Source organism: Strongylocentrotus purpuratus, unplaced genomic scaffold (genome assembly GCF_000002235.5).
Source record: "Strongylocentrotus purpuratus isolate Spur 01 unplaced genomic scaffold, Spur_5.0 spur5_scaffold_11, whole genome shotgun sequence".
Classification (NCBI taxonomy): Eukaryota; Metazoa; Echinodermata; class Echinoidea; order Camarodonta; family Strongylocentrotidae; genus Strongylocentrotus; species Strongylocentrotus purpuratus.
The window spans coordinates 27,928,671-27,950,344 of record NW_022145596.1 but is presented as its reverse complement, the minus strand read 5'-3'; positions in this window follow the sequence as shown (position 1 = coordinate 27,950,344).

The following is a 21,674-nucleotide window of genomic DNA, read 5'->3' as shown; positions in this document are numbered from 1 at the left end:
GTAGACAGATCGATAAGAAATAGCACAAAATTGAGAAAAAGGCAGTCGAGGGCAGAATAAACACCTGCTCACATGACTTTCTACCTGCACATCTATTGAAGCCGAATCTATAAAGTTCGCAATGGACGGTGCAGACGGTAAATGCCTATCAAACCTGCGTTTTTGTATACTTTCATTTTTTTATACTAGGTTGATAAACTTCTGCTCCAAAAAAAGTGTGAAAGAAAAGGGTCTTGAGTGTAGTCTGGACAATAAATGACATTGAACTAGCAGATGGACTCTCTTTCGAATAATATCATTCACACTTCATCGAGGTAAAGGTAGGTGTATCATCTTCCATGGAAATCGATTTCTTTGCTAGTTTTCTACGGCAACCTGATGACAAAAATCATAATGGTTATATTTTTCTTCATGCACTTGCCAAAAAAGTAAAGCTAAACAGATTTTTTGCGAATTCGAAAATGAGATGACAATTTTTTTCTTGTTGTTATTTGGAAATAAAGATATAAAGAAAACATTATAAAAACGGATATAAACGGATAAATTAATGAAATGAGCTGTCAATAATATTGACTTAGAATAATGTTTAACGGCAGAAAGGACATCAATAAAGAAAAGGAAAAAAAACATAAAACAAAGAATGAAAGCTCTCAGTGTTAAAGGGGATAAGGTTTATTTCTATGTCATATCAAGGAGTTTTATTTGTAGACTGAAAAATGTCTATCGAATAAATATAAAAAATAAACTTTTTCCTGTGGCTTCTGTCACTCACCGCCGTTTCATAACATGTATACAGCATGTATATTAAAAGTGATATACTCTTGAAAGGATCTGGCATTCTGCTTAAACTTATACTTGGAATGCATTTCACCCTTTCATTCCTTTTATTTGTCAACATGCAAATATCAAAATAAAATAAAAACGAGCTTGCATGTATCAACCTGAAATGCAATACCTTTGAAAAATGAAACGGGTCATTTTCATAATCAAATCGAAAGGTTTACAGGTGACTCGGGTTGATGATGAATGTTCGAACATATCAGAACTGACGCGAAAAATTCTTGAAAATTCTGTCGATTTGGGTGGGACCAGTATAACTGCTTTTCAAATATAGCCTTTCAATCCTTCACGCAAAAACAGAACTTACTTCAAAGTTTCATTGATTTTGTTTGTTACTTTAGGTTCGAATTCGCCGCCTCTCTCTTCCCATGGCCATGCGAATCGTTCCAACAATGTCTGCTGCATATGTGATTAGTAAAAGCAGTCATTGTACTATGTAGGACTGTGATTGTTTTCACTTTTGATTGGACCTAAGGCGTAAATAAAGTTAGGAGTTTTTAAAACAATAAAACAAAAACCCGAAGGAAGTAGAAAGGGACACCTACCACTTGATAATGATATCGGCAGGTTCTGAGAGGTTCTTTGATCACTTGATTTGGTCGGAGGAAAGGTGTTTTGGATGGATTTACTCATTTGTCTTCACATTATCAACTTACACTCCCCCAGCCGATCCATATGCCCTTGTTCTAGTCATGATTTTTGTTTTGGCCCCTTTGTGACCTCATGCCCTGAATATTAGGGGACCCCATTTGAGACCATCTGTCCTTCCCGTTCCTGCCCCCCCCCCCCCCACCCTCCCGAAACATACGCAGTTCTGGGAGAGACTTTATTCTCTATAGAAGGGAGAATATGTGCTTTAGTACTCGTTAAGATGCAAATTGCATTTCGAAATATATAGTTTCATGTAAAGCTTAGATGTTAATGATTATCAGAAGCACTCCGTCTCCAAAGGTTCCAAAGGTTCAGAGAGGGGGGGGGGGGTTGAAATTGTATTGCCCTAATGTATGTAGACATGTTACTCCATTCACCATTGCACGTCAACTTCCAGTGTATCGTTCTCTTGAAAATAATATCAGACGAATACTCCTTGTGGTTTGGTGATAAGATTCTACATGTTTTATGGTGTGCCCTTAGGAGCTTTCATGAACATTAAATTTCGAGCGATAAACATTCATGCAAAATACGACATATTTCTTTTCATCAGGGGGCAAGGATCATTTCTCGCACACTCCATGTTGCTACCACTCTTCATTGTCGTATGAACACAGGGGTAAAAAAAAAGTACATCAACGTCGAATCCACAATGATTTATTATGGTATCTCTATGGAATATTTGTAACATATCCAAGTAAAGATGAACAAGGTTTGTATTACGTGGAAAGAGCTTTGTTCCACACATATTGTCACGTTTGTTATTGACAAGACGGGGCTGAACAGAATGATGTTAATGCTGAGGCTTATCTATATCGTCGTCCCCTCCCCATTGCATTATATTTAACATCGAAATAAATAAGTGTATAAATATTCTGAAAATCCATCTGGATTTCAACCGGGATTTGGTTCATATTGATATTATTGGCAACGTGATTTTTTTAAATTCTAAATAGTCGTCACTCGAAGGGCTTTTCATAATGGTTACGGTAGCAGGAAATATGAGAAGTCGGCATGGAGGGGGGGGGGGGGGGAGGAGGCACTGAATAATTATGTCATGTCTGCTCCCTTTCTTAGTAGGGAGAATTTACATACATATAGTAACAGGGTTTATACCAGGCATTACCACTTATCTCTTTTTTCTCCTCTCTCTTTTCAAAATGTATTACATTTTCTGGTTTACATGACTGTACAGACTAGCCGAGCTCCTCCATTCGAGAATCCTAAAAGCTTGATCCGCCCCAGCATGATTGTGAGTGGGTAGGTACACATGGAATTGAAGGTGAAGAAATGGGCCCAGTGGTATTGCAGAAGAGGCCTTGGATGGGGAGGTCTAAGGTTCGACAACAAATCAACATGTATGCTGAATCACGAGAGAGGCTGCCCTTAAAAGAAGTACTATATTTCTGACATTCACAAATTAACTTTTTACCCATAGCAAACGATTACCCTGTGTAAAAGTTTGAATAAACCGTGGGCGTCTCTGAGATACTTTTAAACATAATTATTAAAGTCATCGCACGTTTCTGCAAAAATATGACATCTAAACTAGTGGACTACATGACCCAGGTTAACCCATTATATTACATAATCCATCTCAAGAAATGCTGTGCACATTTCATTTTATTTCAACGATAAGATGATAATCTAAGAATAAACTTTGAACCGTTGATGTCCTTGGGCCATATTTCGCTATAGATCACGATATCTATGGCACACAATACGATTAATGATAAAAGATGAGATATAAAACTAATTACCTTGATAAGGGAGGGCTTTAATCCCCTAGCAACAAAGCTAAGAATACATATTGACTTTTGTACACCTTCAAGGAGAATATATATATCAAACGCTACAATATTTTATCGAAAATAAGACTGGATGAGCGATAATGAATGTTGGCAATAAACAGGGCGTATAAAGCACAGTGATCAGAAGAGTATGAGCCATCCAAATTACCCCCCCCCCCCTATCGGATCAAGCGCCCCTGTAATTAAGTTTGATTTGTTTTATTTTATGTATTTCAATATAGTGGTTTTAAAAAAAAACTACATTAGGCAGCAGTCAAGTCCCTCTTACGTAATAAAACATATAGAAAGAAGAAAAGGATGTGATTGAAAATAGAAGATACTCAAATAAATTAATATCTTATAAGAAAAGAAAATAAGAGTATGACTGCACAGAGAAAGATAGAAGAAGTTAAAAGAGAATCGTTGAAAAGTCATCTCTATGAAAATAAAGGAATAAAGATCGTATCCAAGTCGAAAGAACAAACTCCAGCAAGCTTTATGCTCTGTTGTGTTTATTTTACCGACATGTCATCACATTCATGCATGTGTACTTCATGGTTGACCTTTGACCCCGTGACAGGTGTGACGTGCCAGAGTTTGCATCATCCAGACTTGAAGCATTCTCACTCCTGATGTAATGGAAGATGACGACCCGACTCGATCCGTTTTGGAGTCTCTGTTTGGATTTCTGTCTCAGCAAATGTCAGAATGGGGATTTTTATGGCTTAAACTCGGCTCGTTGTATAAGACAGAAGCCCCTTGCTACGTGTTTTCTTATTTTTTCAAAGCTAAGCTATAACTTTATGTAAACTATACCAGCCGAAGACAGGTACTGAGTAACGCTATCATTATTATTTACTTTGTATATAGTTCAGGATTTGATTTCTCGAGTCTAAGGTAAAACATTTACGTAACTTTCACCTAAACAAAGATATGGGCAACGCATCTCATCGTCTACAACTCAACATTCCTGGAACGATGATGTTTGGAAAATAAAAGACACACTATCATCAACAGAGCATGCAAACTGTTGGAAGGTTAACAAATATATTAACAAATATAAACAAATGAAACAGTTAAAAAAATATGAGCTTGATGAGGGGTTATAATTTATGTCTGACCAAATTTGGTGCAATTTACGCCTACATCGGTGATATTTTGCTCATTTTGTAGCAAAAAAGCAGTAGTTTTAAAATTGTAAACAATCAGGTGGTCGGACACATTAGAACTATCATCGTCAAGGACGCTTTTACCAAGATTTTCCATAAATGCTGTTGCTATGAATAGAGCGATATGAAGTACATGACGTGGTATATATTTTTCTTGTTTTCCTCTAATACCATTTAATTTATTCAAAAAATGAATTGCATGCATTTGATTGCCTTAAGATGGAATTATGAAAATGTAAGAAATAAACCCAAAACATTTAGGGGGATCAACGTCAAGATTAAAAGGATTAAGCGTTGAATTATATTTATTCATAGGTAACATCAGGTTTTTTTCCCTTCCTTTTCTTTCTAGTATACAGACATAATACACGGCGATCTGAAGCTATAGCTATGAATATCAAGATAACCATTTATCTAATGTAAAATAGTTAGAGCATACATCAGAAATAAGTCGAACAATTTTTTTTTTTTTTTTTTTTTTTGGGGGGGGGGGGGGGGCTTCGGTCCAGAGCTAATTTTTCTAGCACACCAAATTTGTCTACATTATTCTCCCAGAGGTCTAATTATCGATTTGTTAAATTATGTTTTACCATATGATATTGATAACCAGATAGGCCACATGTAGTCTAGTACTCAAGTCCTGCAACAAATTCGCTGCAGGCCCTATCGGACGTTAGCCAAAATAGGTAAGAGACCAAACAAGCATTTATAGTGTGTTATATACTTAAAATAGCTACGTGAAACGTAAAGATAATGTTTCATATGTCACATAATCAAAGTCCAAAGGGCCCATTATCAATCAATATAACCAGAGTGAACGAATATATCCTTAGTTCTTTCATGAACAGATGTAATGATCATTACAAGAATTGCAATGAGTTTTACAATTCACTGTTTTATTTCTGCAATAATATCAGTCATTAAGGTCCGCGATGGTCGAACATGAGAGGTTCCTGTTTGAGAGTACCATTTCTGGTACATTATACTTAGTTTAAATATTGTACAGTGGAACCTCCCTGCAAATAATGAGTTTTCTATTAAGGAGTCTGGCAGGTTATAACCAGGGACGGTATAAGAGACTGTCCCTGATCAAACAATATACGGGACCATATACTGCCGCCACCACCACCACCATCATGATTATCATTAAGATGGTATAGAAAAAAGGTATATCGTGAAGAAACCTATTCGAAATGTATCAAATTAGTATTTTCCGTCATATTTTACTTGCTTTATCATCAAATTACAAAATTTCCGTAAAATGAGGGATTAAAAAAAAAAAAGCGGTATATATCCAACAACAGATGGTGAACACCCCAGGAGTCGGGTAAAAGTTAAGGAAGCAAAACCAAACATCACAGTGTCATGATTTCTATCTGAACTTATTTAAGTTCATGTACTCAATCATAATGAAATAAGGGGAAACATCCAAAGCAATAAACGGCAACAACCCGAAGTTCCTTTAAATTCATTGAAGACGGGATTATATTTCTCATGCTCGCGCTCACTACGTGGGGTTAAGGAATGTCAGACCGGGTACATTCGGGGTTCATTAATCATCTACCAATGTTCGCGGGATATGAAACATGACAGGGCGAATGGGGGATAACAGCCCCCTTTTGGGGTTCAATCCCCATCCCTCACCCCTCTCGTCATTAAAGTTAATTAATCGTGCACTTTCGTTTTTTTCTGTCATCACAAAAGCATCCCAGTGGTGAGAATTTCAAGTCCCCCCTCCCCCACTTACCCTCCCCCATTCAAACTTTGCGACCTCTCTCAGCAGAAATGAAAATCTAACTGAATGATTCCTTGAAAGTTTCGGCAAAAGATGCTGTCGGTAGAAAGTGGTGTGACGCCGCCCCTCCCCACTTCCAAACTCAAAACGTTTTTAGGTCACGCAACACGCACCTGTTAGCTTTTCCTTGTTATATGAAACCAGCAACAACAATAACGACAACAAACTTGCATTTTTGCAAATATATAACGCCTGACGTTGTCAATTTCCGTTTTACTTTCATCAAGATTCGCGTGACTGAAAGGGCTTATGTTTGTCTTCAAATGGAATATTTTACCGATTTGTTTTTCTTCTAAAACACTACAAACCAGTCTTTTCTGGTTTTATTAGTAAGCCATCGAATTCCAATAGCATGTAAGATTTACATCGGTATCAATCAAAAGTTGTTTTTAAACATGTACATGTATCATTGTTTCATTGCTTGTCAAGAAATGTAGGTTGCCTGGTTGTTCTAGTCCTTGAATTTACTACAATAAAATCGACTGTTCATAATCATATAAATGGGAATAATAAGATGGCCATTTTTTAGGGAAATTAATTCAGAATCAAACTAACCAATGTTATTAGAAATTGTCTTCAAATATTACAAATTAGAATCACGGATAATTAGTTTTACCTATATGCGACAAAAGGCCCATAGCTTGAACTTTGAGATGTTAAACACGAATAAGTCTCAGTCATGTCAGTAGTAGCAAATCTGGGGTAGGCTCGAAATACCATACGTTTGCCCACTTACACTGAAGACGTGTTTGATATCAGTTTTTAAACAGCGACCGATTTCCACCTCCCAAAAAAGGATCAGATTTGTCTGTATGGTCGTGCATGCCTTTTCTACAGGTTATATGCACGCACTCAAAGTGGAAAAACAAAATAAATTGCTATTTTAACTATTAAAAAAAAATCTTTCTACTAGAAACCTTCCATTTCCAACAGGCTGATGCACAAGTCAAACATTAATGTTCACTTTCAGCTTTAATGTATTTCACCTCGTATCTATCATATTCGCAAATAATCCTTCGTTCGTTGGAATATTTAAGATCATTAGCTCGTAACACAAGAGTTATCAAGTTCACCTTGCCAGATGATTTACATCGACCCCTTCAATCAATGTTAAAGTTCAAGGGGGATGTGAAGCTTTCTGGTGCCATGAGAAGAGGCTCTTTCAGCACATATCCTGGACAGCTTCTGACTGGCTCATAGTTCACGAATAATAACAAATACTGCATGGCGCGCATGCAGGGTCATGAAAATGGTCATGATGTTTTAAGATTTGAAGAGTTTAGATGAGGCTTTTCTACTCGAATCTCTAAACCCCTTCGATATACAAGACAAAATAACCTCTAGCGAACAAGGTTATTTCGGCCTTTCATCTCCTCATTTTACAACGGATTACGGATACCTTTCCAAATATATCGAAACTAACTGATCACAAGACAACGTAGGCATCCGACGGCGATATTCTTGTGTTGTTGCTTAAGTGCAATTTTTAGTATTATCGAGACACAGCTATTTGCTTATAGGATGTGACTTTTTATTATATTATCACATAGATGCACTATAAAGCATGAATACTTGTTGAAACAGTAAATGTTAAAAGGATCAATCTTAAACACATCGTAAAGAGACAAGGGAATTAATACCGATTAATGGCGCCTACTTGAGTAGTCTGGAATATTAGACTTCAATGTACAGAATCATAAAATAGGAAACAAAAAAAAATCTTATCCTATCAGATATGTTTAAAACATAATCTAATAAAAAGTGTAGATACATGTACATGGACTCTGATCTTTGGCAATAATCGAATTTGTAAAGTAAACATAAATCCCTATAAAATTTGGCACACCTAGTGTGAGAATAAGTACATTAATGTATATTTGAACAAGGTTTTACATTTGCAAGATTCTTTATTACAGTTTAAACAAAATATAAGTTCTTTGCAAATAATTGGGAAAGATGTGACTGTCACGTAGTTTAGCCCAAGTTAAACAAGACTCGACACCATTGGTGGACTCAGTGTAATAAAATGAGTAAAACTTGATGATATAGTTGCCCGACTCTGGTAAAACTCACAATATCATAATGATTTATCTGATAGAAATTAGACAACATGTGAGAGTTTACTGACGAAAAATGGAGGAAAAACAAATGATTTCCTTTTACTTATATCTGACGCTGGTATGGAATATGTGTTACAAAAGATTAATGAGACAAAAGTCAAGCACACCCTCACAATCTTTCCTATTTTGGGCAACAAACTTGAGCATTTTTATTCAAAATAAATCAGTCAAATTTGGTTAGCCAATTGGCCTATATTTTAGTTTACCACATATAGAGCCGTGGTTAAAAGGTGCAAAATATGGTACCACTCTAGTCATGTATTCTCATGGACCTATTAGAGAGATGTATGAGAAGTTGATGGATTTGGATGTGAACTTGAAACCTGAACGAGTGTCGAACGCGATTTGGCACTCTTTGTAATGACACTTCGGGGAGCGAAAGGAGATCGGATATACGTCCTCGCGGACGTGATAAAATGAGTTGAAAATCAACAAGCTTATTTGTAAGAAAATGTCTCGATTGCTTTGTTCAGGGAAATATATGAGACAGGTTAGATGTGTGTCAAATTTGACGTTAATTGGCACTTTTAGATGATAAAAATAACGAGACTATTAAAGAGCAGATGGGAGCTGGGTAAGGTCGTAAAAAGGATAAAATGAAAAGAAGACAGGACAGCGGAAGAGGACAAACACAGGTTTTAAGGCAAAGATCAGTGAACAAAAATGTGAGGAGAAGAATAACAGCAAAATATATTGTAATATCGTAGTATTGTCCATGAATGTTGATTTTAATTACCAATAAAATGCTTAAGAAAAGTGATTTTTAATTGGTCACTGAATGCCACGAAGGTGACCTTTTATCGTGTCCGGGAACACTAAGGTTAAAAGAGGAATCATACATGTATCTAAAATAAGAAGAGAAACACTAAGATTGTATTTCAAATCTGTATATTAAAATTGTATTTTAAATTTGTACCGTAATCTAAATCAGCTCAAAATTATGTGGTTTACTACGTATATGCATATATCTTTTCGATCTCAGCTATTGTACAAATTCACAATTCAGTTTTTATGACTGCGATGATTTTTTTTTAATCAATAAACCATCTCAATTCAATTTACTTGTAAAGGCTAACGTCTTCTTACCATTTTGATATCATCTCATTTTTCTAATGCAAAATACCCAACAAATTTTATGTTGGTCAAATATTTGGCTATGTACTTTTTAAAATCTTTCTCAAGGTTCCCAAAATGTATTTCTTTTTACAGAGGTGTATATGAATTTGGATTCCATAGTGGACCCGGTTTTGGACGGGGGGGGGGGGGGTCTCAGATTTGGTTGGTTTTGGCAGGGAATATAATGAAGCCAAAGGGGGTTCAGAGGGATCAAGTGCACGGTCCGTTGGGGGTCGACTTCTAAATCAATGAAATATGTCTTCTAAAGAACTGAAAACGTTGCCGAATAATATTACCTTGGAATCCCCTCTCCCTAGAGGACAAATTATCAAATCCAGATATGGTCATTCAAGGACTCAGAATCGACTTCATATTTTGTGTTGAAACATTAGAATCGGAATGATTGTTCGCATGGGGCATGGACATGATGGAGAAAAAGAGAACACAGAGAGAGAAAAAACAAACCATGGACAAAAAAGACACATTAGAGACATAACGGAGAGACAGAGAGTGAGGGGGGTGGGCGATGAAGAGAGGGTGGGCGAGGAAGAGAGGGTGGGGGCGCAAATGGGTAAGGATTGAAATAGAATGCCCGCCCTCAAAATGATCATGATGATTTGATAAGCGTACGACAGCAAATGTTGAAGGGGTAATGAGAGAGCTAAGGTACAGGGAGAAAGAAATAAACAGAAAATGAGACCACAAAACTTGCAACAAACCGTCACCATGGTTACGCGATGGGCTAAAATCTCTCACATAGTCGTTTGTATCTTACTGTAGAATAATCACTCACACAAAGAAGGTAACTATAATGATACTTTTTCTTTTTAAATTTGTAGAAACTAAAACAGAATCGTTGAAAAGTCATAAAGAGCAAAAACACCCCAAATATGTCTTTTATTCTCATGTTTCACACTCATAAATCTGTCGTCTTCGAGCAATTGATATTACGACAATGTGGTGCACTTGGGACCATTTTCATGTCTCTTGACCTTGAAGCTACCCCAAGAAGACTTCATGAAATTTTCTAAAAAACATCATAAATCAAAGGTCATGTTCAAGTGCAACATACATGTAGGAGCGTCATTCGAACATTTAGAATGGGGGTCTGTCAAAAATTTGCCCAGTTTACACGATGATGATGCCGGCTTTTGAATAGCGCCGGTGTCCGCCTCTGATGGGCGCTCATGGTGGGTTTGTTTGTCTGTTTGTTTCTTTATTTGTTAGTTGTTGTTTTTGTAATATATTTAAACAGGGGCGAAGCGATCTAACAACTAAACCTTGATTTCTGTAGGATGAACAATGGGGTATTGAAACTGCCCCGAAGTTGATTATAGAAAGTCTGTGCATTCGAGTTCTATTTACGTTGCAGGGAGTTTGGCCAACTCAACTGCCAACTGCAATTAGCACATATCCAAAAGAACAAGTGCCATGTCCCCATCAAACTGTAATTGAATTTGCAAGCTCTATATTTGAGTACAGGAAAGTCAAACAAGTAACAATAACTGTTGACGATTGTGGAGTATAATCGTGAGGCTTGAGCCTTCATACTTTATGCGCAGAAATACAAAGAAAACTTTTTTTTACCCCAAAAATAAATTGATGCATAAAAATAGTAAGTGGATGGGCATGGGAAAACAAACAACGGTTTAAACATCAAACACTGTTGCCCCTTAGCACACTCGTGTGAACCATATACGAATATTTGTTAGGCATCACATCGTCTTTTAGAAATGGAGAACTCGTGTGTATTGATTCTTTTATTCTCAAGCTGACATATCCAAATAAAAATGAACTCCAGACGTACATTTTTCGCACCTTCATGTTGGGCATGCTATTGACAGATAGTCTCGATTCTTTAGACTTTTGTATAATTTTACTTCAATTTTTGTTAATGAATTAGTGCCAACAAACATGTAGACCTACATGCCAGCGAAAATACACCCTTCTTTAAGTGGGTGTTAACTATGTGCACCTACTATATGGAGAGAGAGAGAGAGAGAGAGAGAGAGAGAGAGAGAGAGAGAGAGAATGAGACTGGAGGGCGCGATGGCTTAGTGGTAGCTAAGTGGTATCCTACTCGGGAGGTCCCAGGTTCGAAACCACGTCGATACACGCGTGCCCTTTGGTCATACTGGTAATGCTGACAAAAAATAACTCTTTGGTTTCTAATGAACAAAATATGCTATGCAATCATATGAATTAGCGACGTTACGGCTCAGTGGTACGGCATTGCTCTCGATCGATTTCGGGCTCTAATTCAAGTCGATCAACTCATGCCCTTTACTAAGGCAAGAATCTTCAATCGCATTGTCCATAATAATGCGTAGATCATCTGTTTTTCCCCCATTCTCCAGGCTTACACTTGCTCTTTTCAGTAATCAAAGTCTGTTTGTGCAGACTACACCAGTTGGGATGAGAGTGAAGAGATCGAACTCAACTTAAACTCATCTTCGTATCCTAGCAACCACACGCAGAATTTGTTGTGCGATGAAGTTGCCGTGCTAATCATGTCCCTTGACGCACTCTCTGCAACTAGAAGTTGCCACAAATATTTACAATAAAATCATTAGTGTAATCATTAGCGTAATATTCATTCAGTACGACCATAATTAGATTCTATATCAATCCTGTTGACCATTTTATGGTGATGTTTATAATGTCTAATGCATTATTTTGTGGAATCATACGAACTTGTAGCCGGATAACATGTAGTAGTACTAGTTGCGCCACAAGTTGTCTCATGTTTCATCGTAAACACTTAAAAAGAGGCAACATTCTGTTCACTCCAAGTCATTCTCTAAGTCAGCCATCAAAAGGTTTTACCAATTAGTATGCGCTTTCAATATTCAACCAAGTAACGCATATAAAGCTCAAAATGAGCATAGGCCTACATCAATATTCCCTCAACAATAATAACTTGAAGTAAGAAGACAAAGGCAAGTCGTGTATGATACTCCTGTGTGCATACCAAGACTTGTTTATAAGCTTTAGTTTTTTTTCTGTTTTTTTTCTTCTTCTTTTCCTTCTTTTTCTTCCTTTTCTTAAAATTATCATTTTTTAAGAAATGGTGTGTTTCCTACCTTTCCCATCTCGCCCGGTGAATTTTAATCTCAGATTCCTTTGTAAGGTGCTTAAAAACTATAAATATATAGGCCTTCATTACGTAACTTATGTGCATTCATCACATTTGACTTGTTGTTTGACAAAATTGACAAGGGGTACAACAGCTCACAAGCCATACATCCCGCCCATGGATATACACACGTATGTACAACTATCATCAAATATATTTGTCATGATGTTATTCACGAAACTACGGTGTTTACCAAAGAGAATTAAGACAGAAAGTCATCCTTGAAAGTCATCCTTGTATTATTTACATTGACGGCTTACCATGTCTTACATGATCCTTCCCCCTTATAGACATGGACCAAGCAAATATTGTCTTATCCCAGAAAGTCTACCCTTTGCAAAAATTAACGAATGTATGTCGATTTGCATGCCAGCTGCACAATTCGGCAATGCAATGTTCGGCAAAATAGCCCGGCAAAATAGTTGCACTTATTTAATTATCCATGATACATTTCTAATTTACAGCATTACCTCGATTATATTTTCATACCTGCATGAGAGCAAAGGAAGAAGAAAGAAAGATGCAGAGATAGATAGAGAGAGAGAGAGAGAGAGAGAGAGAGAGAGAGAGAGAGAGAGAGAGAGAAGGGGGCAGACAGAGACAGGCAAACAAGACAAAGAGAGAGATAGAAAGGAAAATATTATACGATAGAGCAAGAAAGATAGAAAGAAAGCTAGAGAGTACAGAAAGAGGAAAACACTTCGGAGGAAGAATAGAAACTGTTCACTTTTGGAGGAAAACTTACACTTTATCCTAACATGAATACCCTTCGATCAAAATGACGTAATTCACGTTGGGTCTAAATAGACGGTAAAACGTTTTTACACGTACCGCCCGGCCATTTATGGCTCAAAATGGCTATAATATGGATATCGTTGTACTGTTATTCAAGCTAAACCAACATAAAGATGTTTGAATGGGTAAATTTACAGGTGTCTGCGAACTGCATGTATTTCATCTCCACACCTTCGGCGATGCATAACTTGCTTTGTGTAGAGGCGACGTGGTATATGAGGTTTATGTTCAATCGCAAAGTTTAGAGATCGAATAAAGCCCCACCCCCCCCCCCCCCGAAGAAGATGGGTATAAGAATCGAGCATTACCAGATCTTTTACCAACTGATGGATTGCATCACATCACCTTTTATTTAAACAAAATTATTAGCTCCACCACTTGTGATTCCTTGACCAAGTGGTAATATAATAGAGGTGGCACTCCATCTACTTAACACTCTCGACCCAGGTGTGGTAAATGAGTAAATGCAGAGGAGGTTCCTTGTAATTGTAGAGCAGTGGTTGAATATATCAAAGCGCCGTGTAGTGAGTTACTTTCTTTACGTTTTACACAAGTCTGCTGAGAAGAAGAGAGGTGTTAATACAGTCTCTCAGTAGATCATTGTTGTGTTGCATGCTTAATTCATAACTATAGAGACATCACATGCAATGATTTAAATAAAGCTCAATGCAATTTTTTAATTTGAGACCCCTCCCCTACTTCATCATAGGAGCTCCTATAATAGTGTCGCCTGACTACACAATTAGGCATACATCTGATATTTGCCCTTTACATGCTACGAACCCTATTGTTTCACTAAATATATTTACACATCACACATGTCAATATGCATCAAAAATATTGCTTTCTACAGATGAGCTGGGAAACTTATTCAGATGGGTATGTTAATTTTGAATGAAATTCATGAGTACAGTCTGTGCTATCTTTCGAGGATACCTCATTAATTATTGTTAGAATTGGCTTATTGGGTTAGGATGGATGTGTTTTAGTTCATGGACCGTATCAGTATCGGAGTATTTTACTCTTTCAAGGAAAAAATGAGTACAATCTGAATCGGATCGTGATAGACACAGTATTGAATATTAAGCCTACATAATATACTAAACCAGAGAATAACGTAAACTGTGTGAAGTCATGAAGTATAGTATGCATGATGTTGAATACGTAATTAATATACTTGCGGCAAGTTAATCAAAATCCCTGCACCTTACAAGGTAAATATTTGATCGTCGTATTCTCGGTTTCGCAAACAGATGTCGCTTCTTGCATAATTAATTAAGTTAGACTCGTACAATCATGATCAGAACTCCATTAAAGGCAATATAATGTATGACTCGAAACTCATCTTTTGACGTTGGCCAATGGAAGCATTGCACTATCAAAACTACATGATGATATGCATTTGTAATCATTAATCGAAGAAACTATTTTAAAACCATTATGATCAATCATTCATATGGGTGATAGTATCCCAGTAGAGAGTGCATTAGAAATGGACTTTCTTTAAAAAGTCAACAGACGCGGCAGTCGTTGAAACCAAAACGAAAGCAGGTAGCAAAGTGACATCTATAGACAAGGTAGACATCGTACAGAATTGCGTCTGTTCAGAGGCAGAAGGGCGTTAACTCGTTGTTAAAATGAATACGAGTTAACACCCTTCTGGCTCCAGACAGCTTAACCATTCTATGGACACATGAATACAAGGATTTAAACCCCATATTATCTGGATTTTTTTTTCTCGGAGAAAAAGAAGAATCTAAAGATGTTTATAGGGTATACAGGTATAACAATAGGTGGAATTATTATTTACCCTTGAAGCTCAATAATTCTTGTTCATTGGTGGTCTTACCTCCTAAAGGATTCATAATTCTCAAACTACTCTTCTGATTTCTCCCATTCAAAAGTAACTATTGATCTGAAGGTCTCTTGACAATCGTATTGTCATCTAGTTCACTATTTTAGTGTTTTCTTTATCCTTTAATTCATGTTTCTCAACTCTTCAATACCACCATGACCTTTGCATGGTCCCTCATCGTCATGCGATATTACAAAATAATTCTCATAACAAGATGGAATTGAATAAGCAACGCTTTTTAACTCATGACAATAGTGTTGCAATCAGAATTATCATCGGTTTCGGTTTAATAACTCGGTTTACATGCTTTATAACTCTTAACAATCATCGAATAACTACAAATCATTTGCTTGAATAGTCCGAAATTATGGCTATCATAAATTCTATTTGTCATGTTCGATTTTCGCATTTTGCGCTACATTAGTGCTGAACCCATAAAGAAAGGAGTACAAACATGGACTTTTGCATCAAAACCATGATCTCTATTCTCTCTTTCTCTCTCTCTCTCTCTCTCTCTCTCTCTCTCTCTCTCTCTTTATCTCACTCTCTGTCTCGTTCTCTCTCTCTCTTTCTCTCTCCCCTCTCACTCTCCCTCTCTCTCTCTCTCTCTCTCTCTCTCTCTCTTGATAACTTACATCAATGATTTCGTCGTTCACTTTGTCGAAATCATTGAAAGTGTAATTTGTGCTCGTGTCACTTCTCATGGAAATTGAAACCGGAGCTACGAATATGATTATTCTGAATGTGATGAATATATCAACAATCTGACCATATAATATGTATACATCTATGCGGTAAAGTTTCTACTAACTGGCTACAGTTAAGGCTATGCTACATGGTTCTGTAAATCTTTGAGTAGCAATTGTAAAAAATAATACATTTCCTCTCCTCCTAATTTTTCTTATTTTCATTTTTTTCATTTTTTTTCATTTTTCATTTTTCATTTTTCATTTTTTTCTCCATTTTTTTGTTGTGTGGAGGGGGGTCCCCATGGTCTCCGTAACTACGCCACTGAATAGCAGAAGAGCAAATTGTATCCATATGCAACCTTCTTCGTAAGGGGTGCAAATTAATTTGTCCTCGAAATCAATTTTTGCACGTCTTCAAACCGCCGACTTTTCAGTCATGGAGCTGAAGTGGTAAAATTGCCTAATTATCCCTTCCAACCCCCGACTTCTCAACCATGTAGAGAGCTTATATGATTTAACTGAAAGTTCCCTGAAGACGAATTACATGGAGAATGTTCGGAACATCAAATGAATAGTATTTTTAAACTAAAGTTTACACATGTCATCATGTCACGTGATTTGTATTTCGCTGCTTCTCATAATTATTCATGACTGGACTGGAGTATCTCAAGCCATGTGGAAAATGAGTTTGAGTGAAGTCTGATCGCGAAGTTTATATAAGTTTAATAATTAGACAATCTGTGTTTGGTGTGACTGCTAAAGCATGTGTATGCTACTATGCTTATCAACTAGGGGACCTACGCCCTTAAGTCATAAATGACAGTAATGAGGATTAATGCCCCACAAAAGAGCACTAATATAGCACATCGACACGGTTTTGATCCTGGGCCCTCACAGTTACGAGGCCATTGCTTTGTCACTGAACCATGACTGTACGCAGCAGGGGCTAGGGTAGGGGGCAGTTTTCATGAATAAAATTTAAAAAAACAGAAAATGCAATACATTTTCAATAATTTATTGCATTTTACCCCGGTCCCCAACATAAAAAAAAAAATCCTCTGGACGGCCATGCATAATAGCTCAAGGCATGGGCACACATGCCCCCCCCCCCGTGCCCCCCCCCCCTCCCGTGGCTTCGTGCCTGCTACTGTGACACTTTTATAAAGAAACTGTCTTGGGAGATCCAGGCAAATTATGTGAAAGTTACGGTATAAATACTGGAAGGTCTGTTTTGCGGCAACCTTTCCAAATCCGTCCCTTAAGAACAACATGCCAATCTGCGCACATTACAAAGTGGCGTATCCAGTCATTGATTTACAAGGAGGAGGCGACGTGTACCTGAACATTTTTGAAACACCCGTGCACTATTTACTTCAGTCTGAAGACCATTGCTAACATGTTATGTCTAGTATAGGTTTTATCGACTTTTTGTTTTGTCTTCGATCACGGAAGGGGCGTACGCCAGCTCCATTTTGTGCTGGATACGCCTCAGCGCGGGGCATTATCGCTGAACGACGGCATTGGCACTTCTTTCGAAGCCAGACGATTCCCAGCAGTCATCGTTAGCGAATAATGAGGTAATTTGATATACTTTCAAATGCTTGATTGTGGTGTATACTTCATAGGTTTGGTCAGTAATTACCGCTCTCGGTGGGTAAGATAAAATTTTGATTTCTGACGAAGACATTTAAATATAAAATTTGCATTAGATTATTTTTCTTGATATGTTTCTTTGCTGAATATAATCAAACATCTCCCCCCCCCCTCCTCTCTCCCTCTCCCTCCCTCTCCTCATCCAAATTTTCCATCTCTCGGTAATTCATCTCTTCTCTCTTTCCAGTACCCCCCCCCCCTTTCTCTCTCTCTCTCTCTCTCTCTTTTCCTCTCTCTCCTTATTTTACCTTTTCACCCTAGTTCTGATATGACATGGACTCCTTTTTAGGACTACCACTTGAATTCCTTTCTGTTCTGTTTCAAATTTTGAAGAAGAAAACAAATCCCCATTTATTTTCTCCCTTGTCATACTCATTCTCAAAATACAAATTTGCCTTTAGGAAATTGGGAATATTGCTAAAAACGGGTACATATAATGTATATTTATCTTCTGTCACTCCGCTAGCTGAGGCAGAGACCCACCAGCCTGGCGGTGTCCCATGGCGAGCCATCCATACGCACACCAAAGCCCCTAGCTCATTGGCTCCCAGCATGAACGTCAATAACCGAAACTCAACCATGATCTTTCACATATCCGAGAGAAATATCTTTAATTGCGAGAGAATGATTCTTAAAGCAATACTATATTCATCATGCTTAAGAGGAGAGAAAATTGTGTCAGAAATAAATAGAAATGAACAGGGGTGCATAAATTGTTGGGACTATATTTGTCCAGGGTGGATTTTTTTTATAAATGTCATCTCTCCGAGCAATAGTTGAATATACAATTTCAATGGATACAACGAGCAACGAGAGACTTCGTTTAGTTTGGACCCACATTAGATTTGTTCACACTGTATGCACGTGTAATGATACTTTGTATAATCAAAGAAGGGTTAAGCCACATCTCTTTGGTACATTCCGTTACTTATCTAAACTCTATTAACATGTTCAATAATCATGTTATCATAAGATTGCTTTCCTTTAAGATATTTTCAGTAATGTTTCTGTCTGGTATTGGTAAAGAGACTCAAAACCAAAAAGGTCATGATGTGATCCCAATTTGCCATAGCAGCAGGATAGTAATAACCTATCCATTCCAAGTCTGCGACTTTCATGGGTCAAAGAAGGAGAGAAAAACAAACACCGACATTACAGTACATCAGCAGCTAGCAATACAATGAATGGTTTACAATACAACGTGGGCCATGTATGTTAAGAGGAATGCATGCATTTGAAGGAGAATAGAGAGAAAACGAATGAATGAAATATGTTATGTATAATCAGCGTATATATAGATGGGTGGGAAATATTAGCTGCGACGGACACTTCAAAACTTTCGATTGTTCGGAAAAAGCTTCGATGTCCACTCAAACCATGATCATCTTCAGTCTGCAAAATTATGATTTCCGTATGGCTAAGTACTTAAACAATGGCACTAAACAATATTAGAACTTCCACTGAACATTCTGAGGTTCAAATCATTCGATAGCCCTAAACGTATACCCCTTCTCCTGGGCATTTTTCAAATTTATTCCAAGGGAAGAGCCCTTTCTTGTTTTTCACTCAAGGGCTACTAGAAGTCCAGTGGGGATGTTACAGGAGTTCCCGAGGCCCTTTACTTCTCTGTCATATTTGTATTTCTGTCAATATATCCCCATGTTGTCATTCGATGGTTTGAATTGTTTTTTTTTGTAGGGTGGAATATAATTAATATTGCTGACGGCTAACGCTGGAACCCTGTCAATGTATCCCCATGTTGTCATTCGATGGTTTGAATTGTTTGTTTTTTTGTAGGGTGGAATATAATTAATATTGCTGACGGCTAACGCTGGAACCCGTGCTCTTAAAAGCAACATTATAGATGAAAATAATTGTATGACTTTGAAAAATGTAAGATATTCATCAAAAAAGCAGCAACAATAAGAAGAAAAAAGGTGAAAACATAAGTGAATCAGATGATACCCTGTTGAACATAACACAATCCTCTCGGCAGCATCAGTTTTCCCGCAATTTCTAACGTTTCTTGAGATGGCTAAAATACCCGTCTGTCACCAGTCTGTCATATGCAAACGATACCATGTCGCGGTTGACATAACTTGGCCTCATCTGATATTTTTTCTGAGTCAGTTGGCCCATGGTTGGCCAGATCATCGTGATACTTTCTTTGAAAACAGAAAGCCTTGCATGACCAACATACAATAATAGCATTCGCTCGAATGTGAGCTACTCTTTGTAGTAATACACCTGTCAACAGACAACAGTGGCGTAGCGATGGGGACAGAGGGAGGGGGGCTCGCTCGAACCGAGGGCAAAAGTAACTAAATAGAGAGAAAGGGGTGGATAGAATGATAAAGAGAGAGAGATAGAGGGAGAGAGATTGAGGGAGATTGACACGAACCCCTCCGAGATCATCCCTCATATTTATCCACCTTTAAAATATTACCCCCCCCCCCCATCACATCACCAATAACTGAACCCGCGCTACGCCATTAGCTGTCAACGGTTTCGTTATTTGGCAGTGACTAGACATGAACTCGATGCTCAGATAGACATCATCGTCGATATCAACAACCAGACATAAATGACACGGTGATGATAAGGATCTTTCCATGTGGGAGTCGCCCTGGAGCCAGATCCTTAGAGCGTTGATAGAATGTTGCCTGCTTAAAACGCTTAAAACGATTTATTGAAATATCGGCTTCATGCAAAGGATACACTTTTTGTTTCATGAGTTTTTATTCATTTCTCTCATAAAAAACAATTGTACATAATTTATAACATTGTATACAAAATAACAAAATAATCTTCACATAGGTCTTAATAAATTTGCAGGTGAACTTTTACATTTCCATACAAGGTTACAAATAAAGTTACACATTATTTACAGATGAAAAATATTCACATAAACAAAATTATATTTCACATTTTAAATCGCAAATAAAGTTTGTACTATTTCCTCGACCAGTTTGCGTATAAATCTCAAATTATATTTTTCTTTTCCACAATATTTTGTTTTCCTCTTAAATTAAGAAGGGTTATGAAGAAGAAAAAAAGGAGATAAATGATAAAAAATAAAAAGAGACAGAGCTAGAGAACACCTTCTATCCCCCGCCCCGATATGTGAGAATAATTATCCGGACCGATTCTCCTGGACTCTGGAGAACAACATTCGGACAGTCTCCAACCTAGGACAAATCCAGGACTTTCTGACAGGTGGCAAAATCTCCGACTAGACAAATGAAAAACAATTAATTCACTTCACATTTTCCAAGCGCCTTTAATATTATGCCCGTGCGGACACAGACACAATATTCTGAGCTCACTGATCAAACAATGAACTACCCTTTGAATACTCATATTCACAAATATCATTGTTAATATTTTGATAAAGTAGGTAACAAAACATGATAACTTCAAGATAACTTCAAGATAACTGACTGCATGCAAATCTTCTTTTATACTGAAATAGAGCATCCAGATAAAGATGTGCTAGAAGTCGAGCATGTCTAGAAAACATATATCACTTGATATTCGTGGTGTTCAAACTATGTAATTCTACAAATGGCATTAGAGTTGTAAACATGGGAGGAATGGAATAATTTTACACACTACAGGTTTACCTCGGTGCCAATTTACAAAGTATCAATTTAATATCTACCATACAACATTTTATGAATCGCTTTTACATGCAACCTCAAGAACCCTAGACCACATAAAACCTGTAGTCATGAAACACCGTTGTTCTACTCACGATATCCTGTAACTTCTTTAAATTACAAATCCCATTTGTGCATTTCTTTCTTCAATAATTGAACAAAGGTAACTAGCATGGGTGCCTGAGAGCATTACACACTGTGTCCTCTGTTAAAAGCATAATATCCCGCCTTCTCAACGATAAAAAGAACCATGTTTCATCTATTCATTAAGTTGCACTCTTTAATCTACCATCAATCACACGCAATAGTTCCATTGTAAGCACTACATGAAATTCAATTCCCTTTCATTATGAGAATAGGTCATTATGACAATTCAACTGTATTCAACCCAAGCGGATAATGTGAA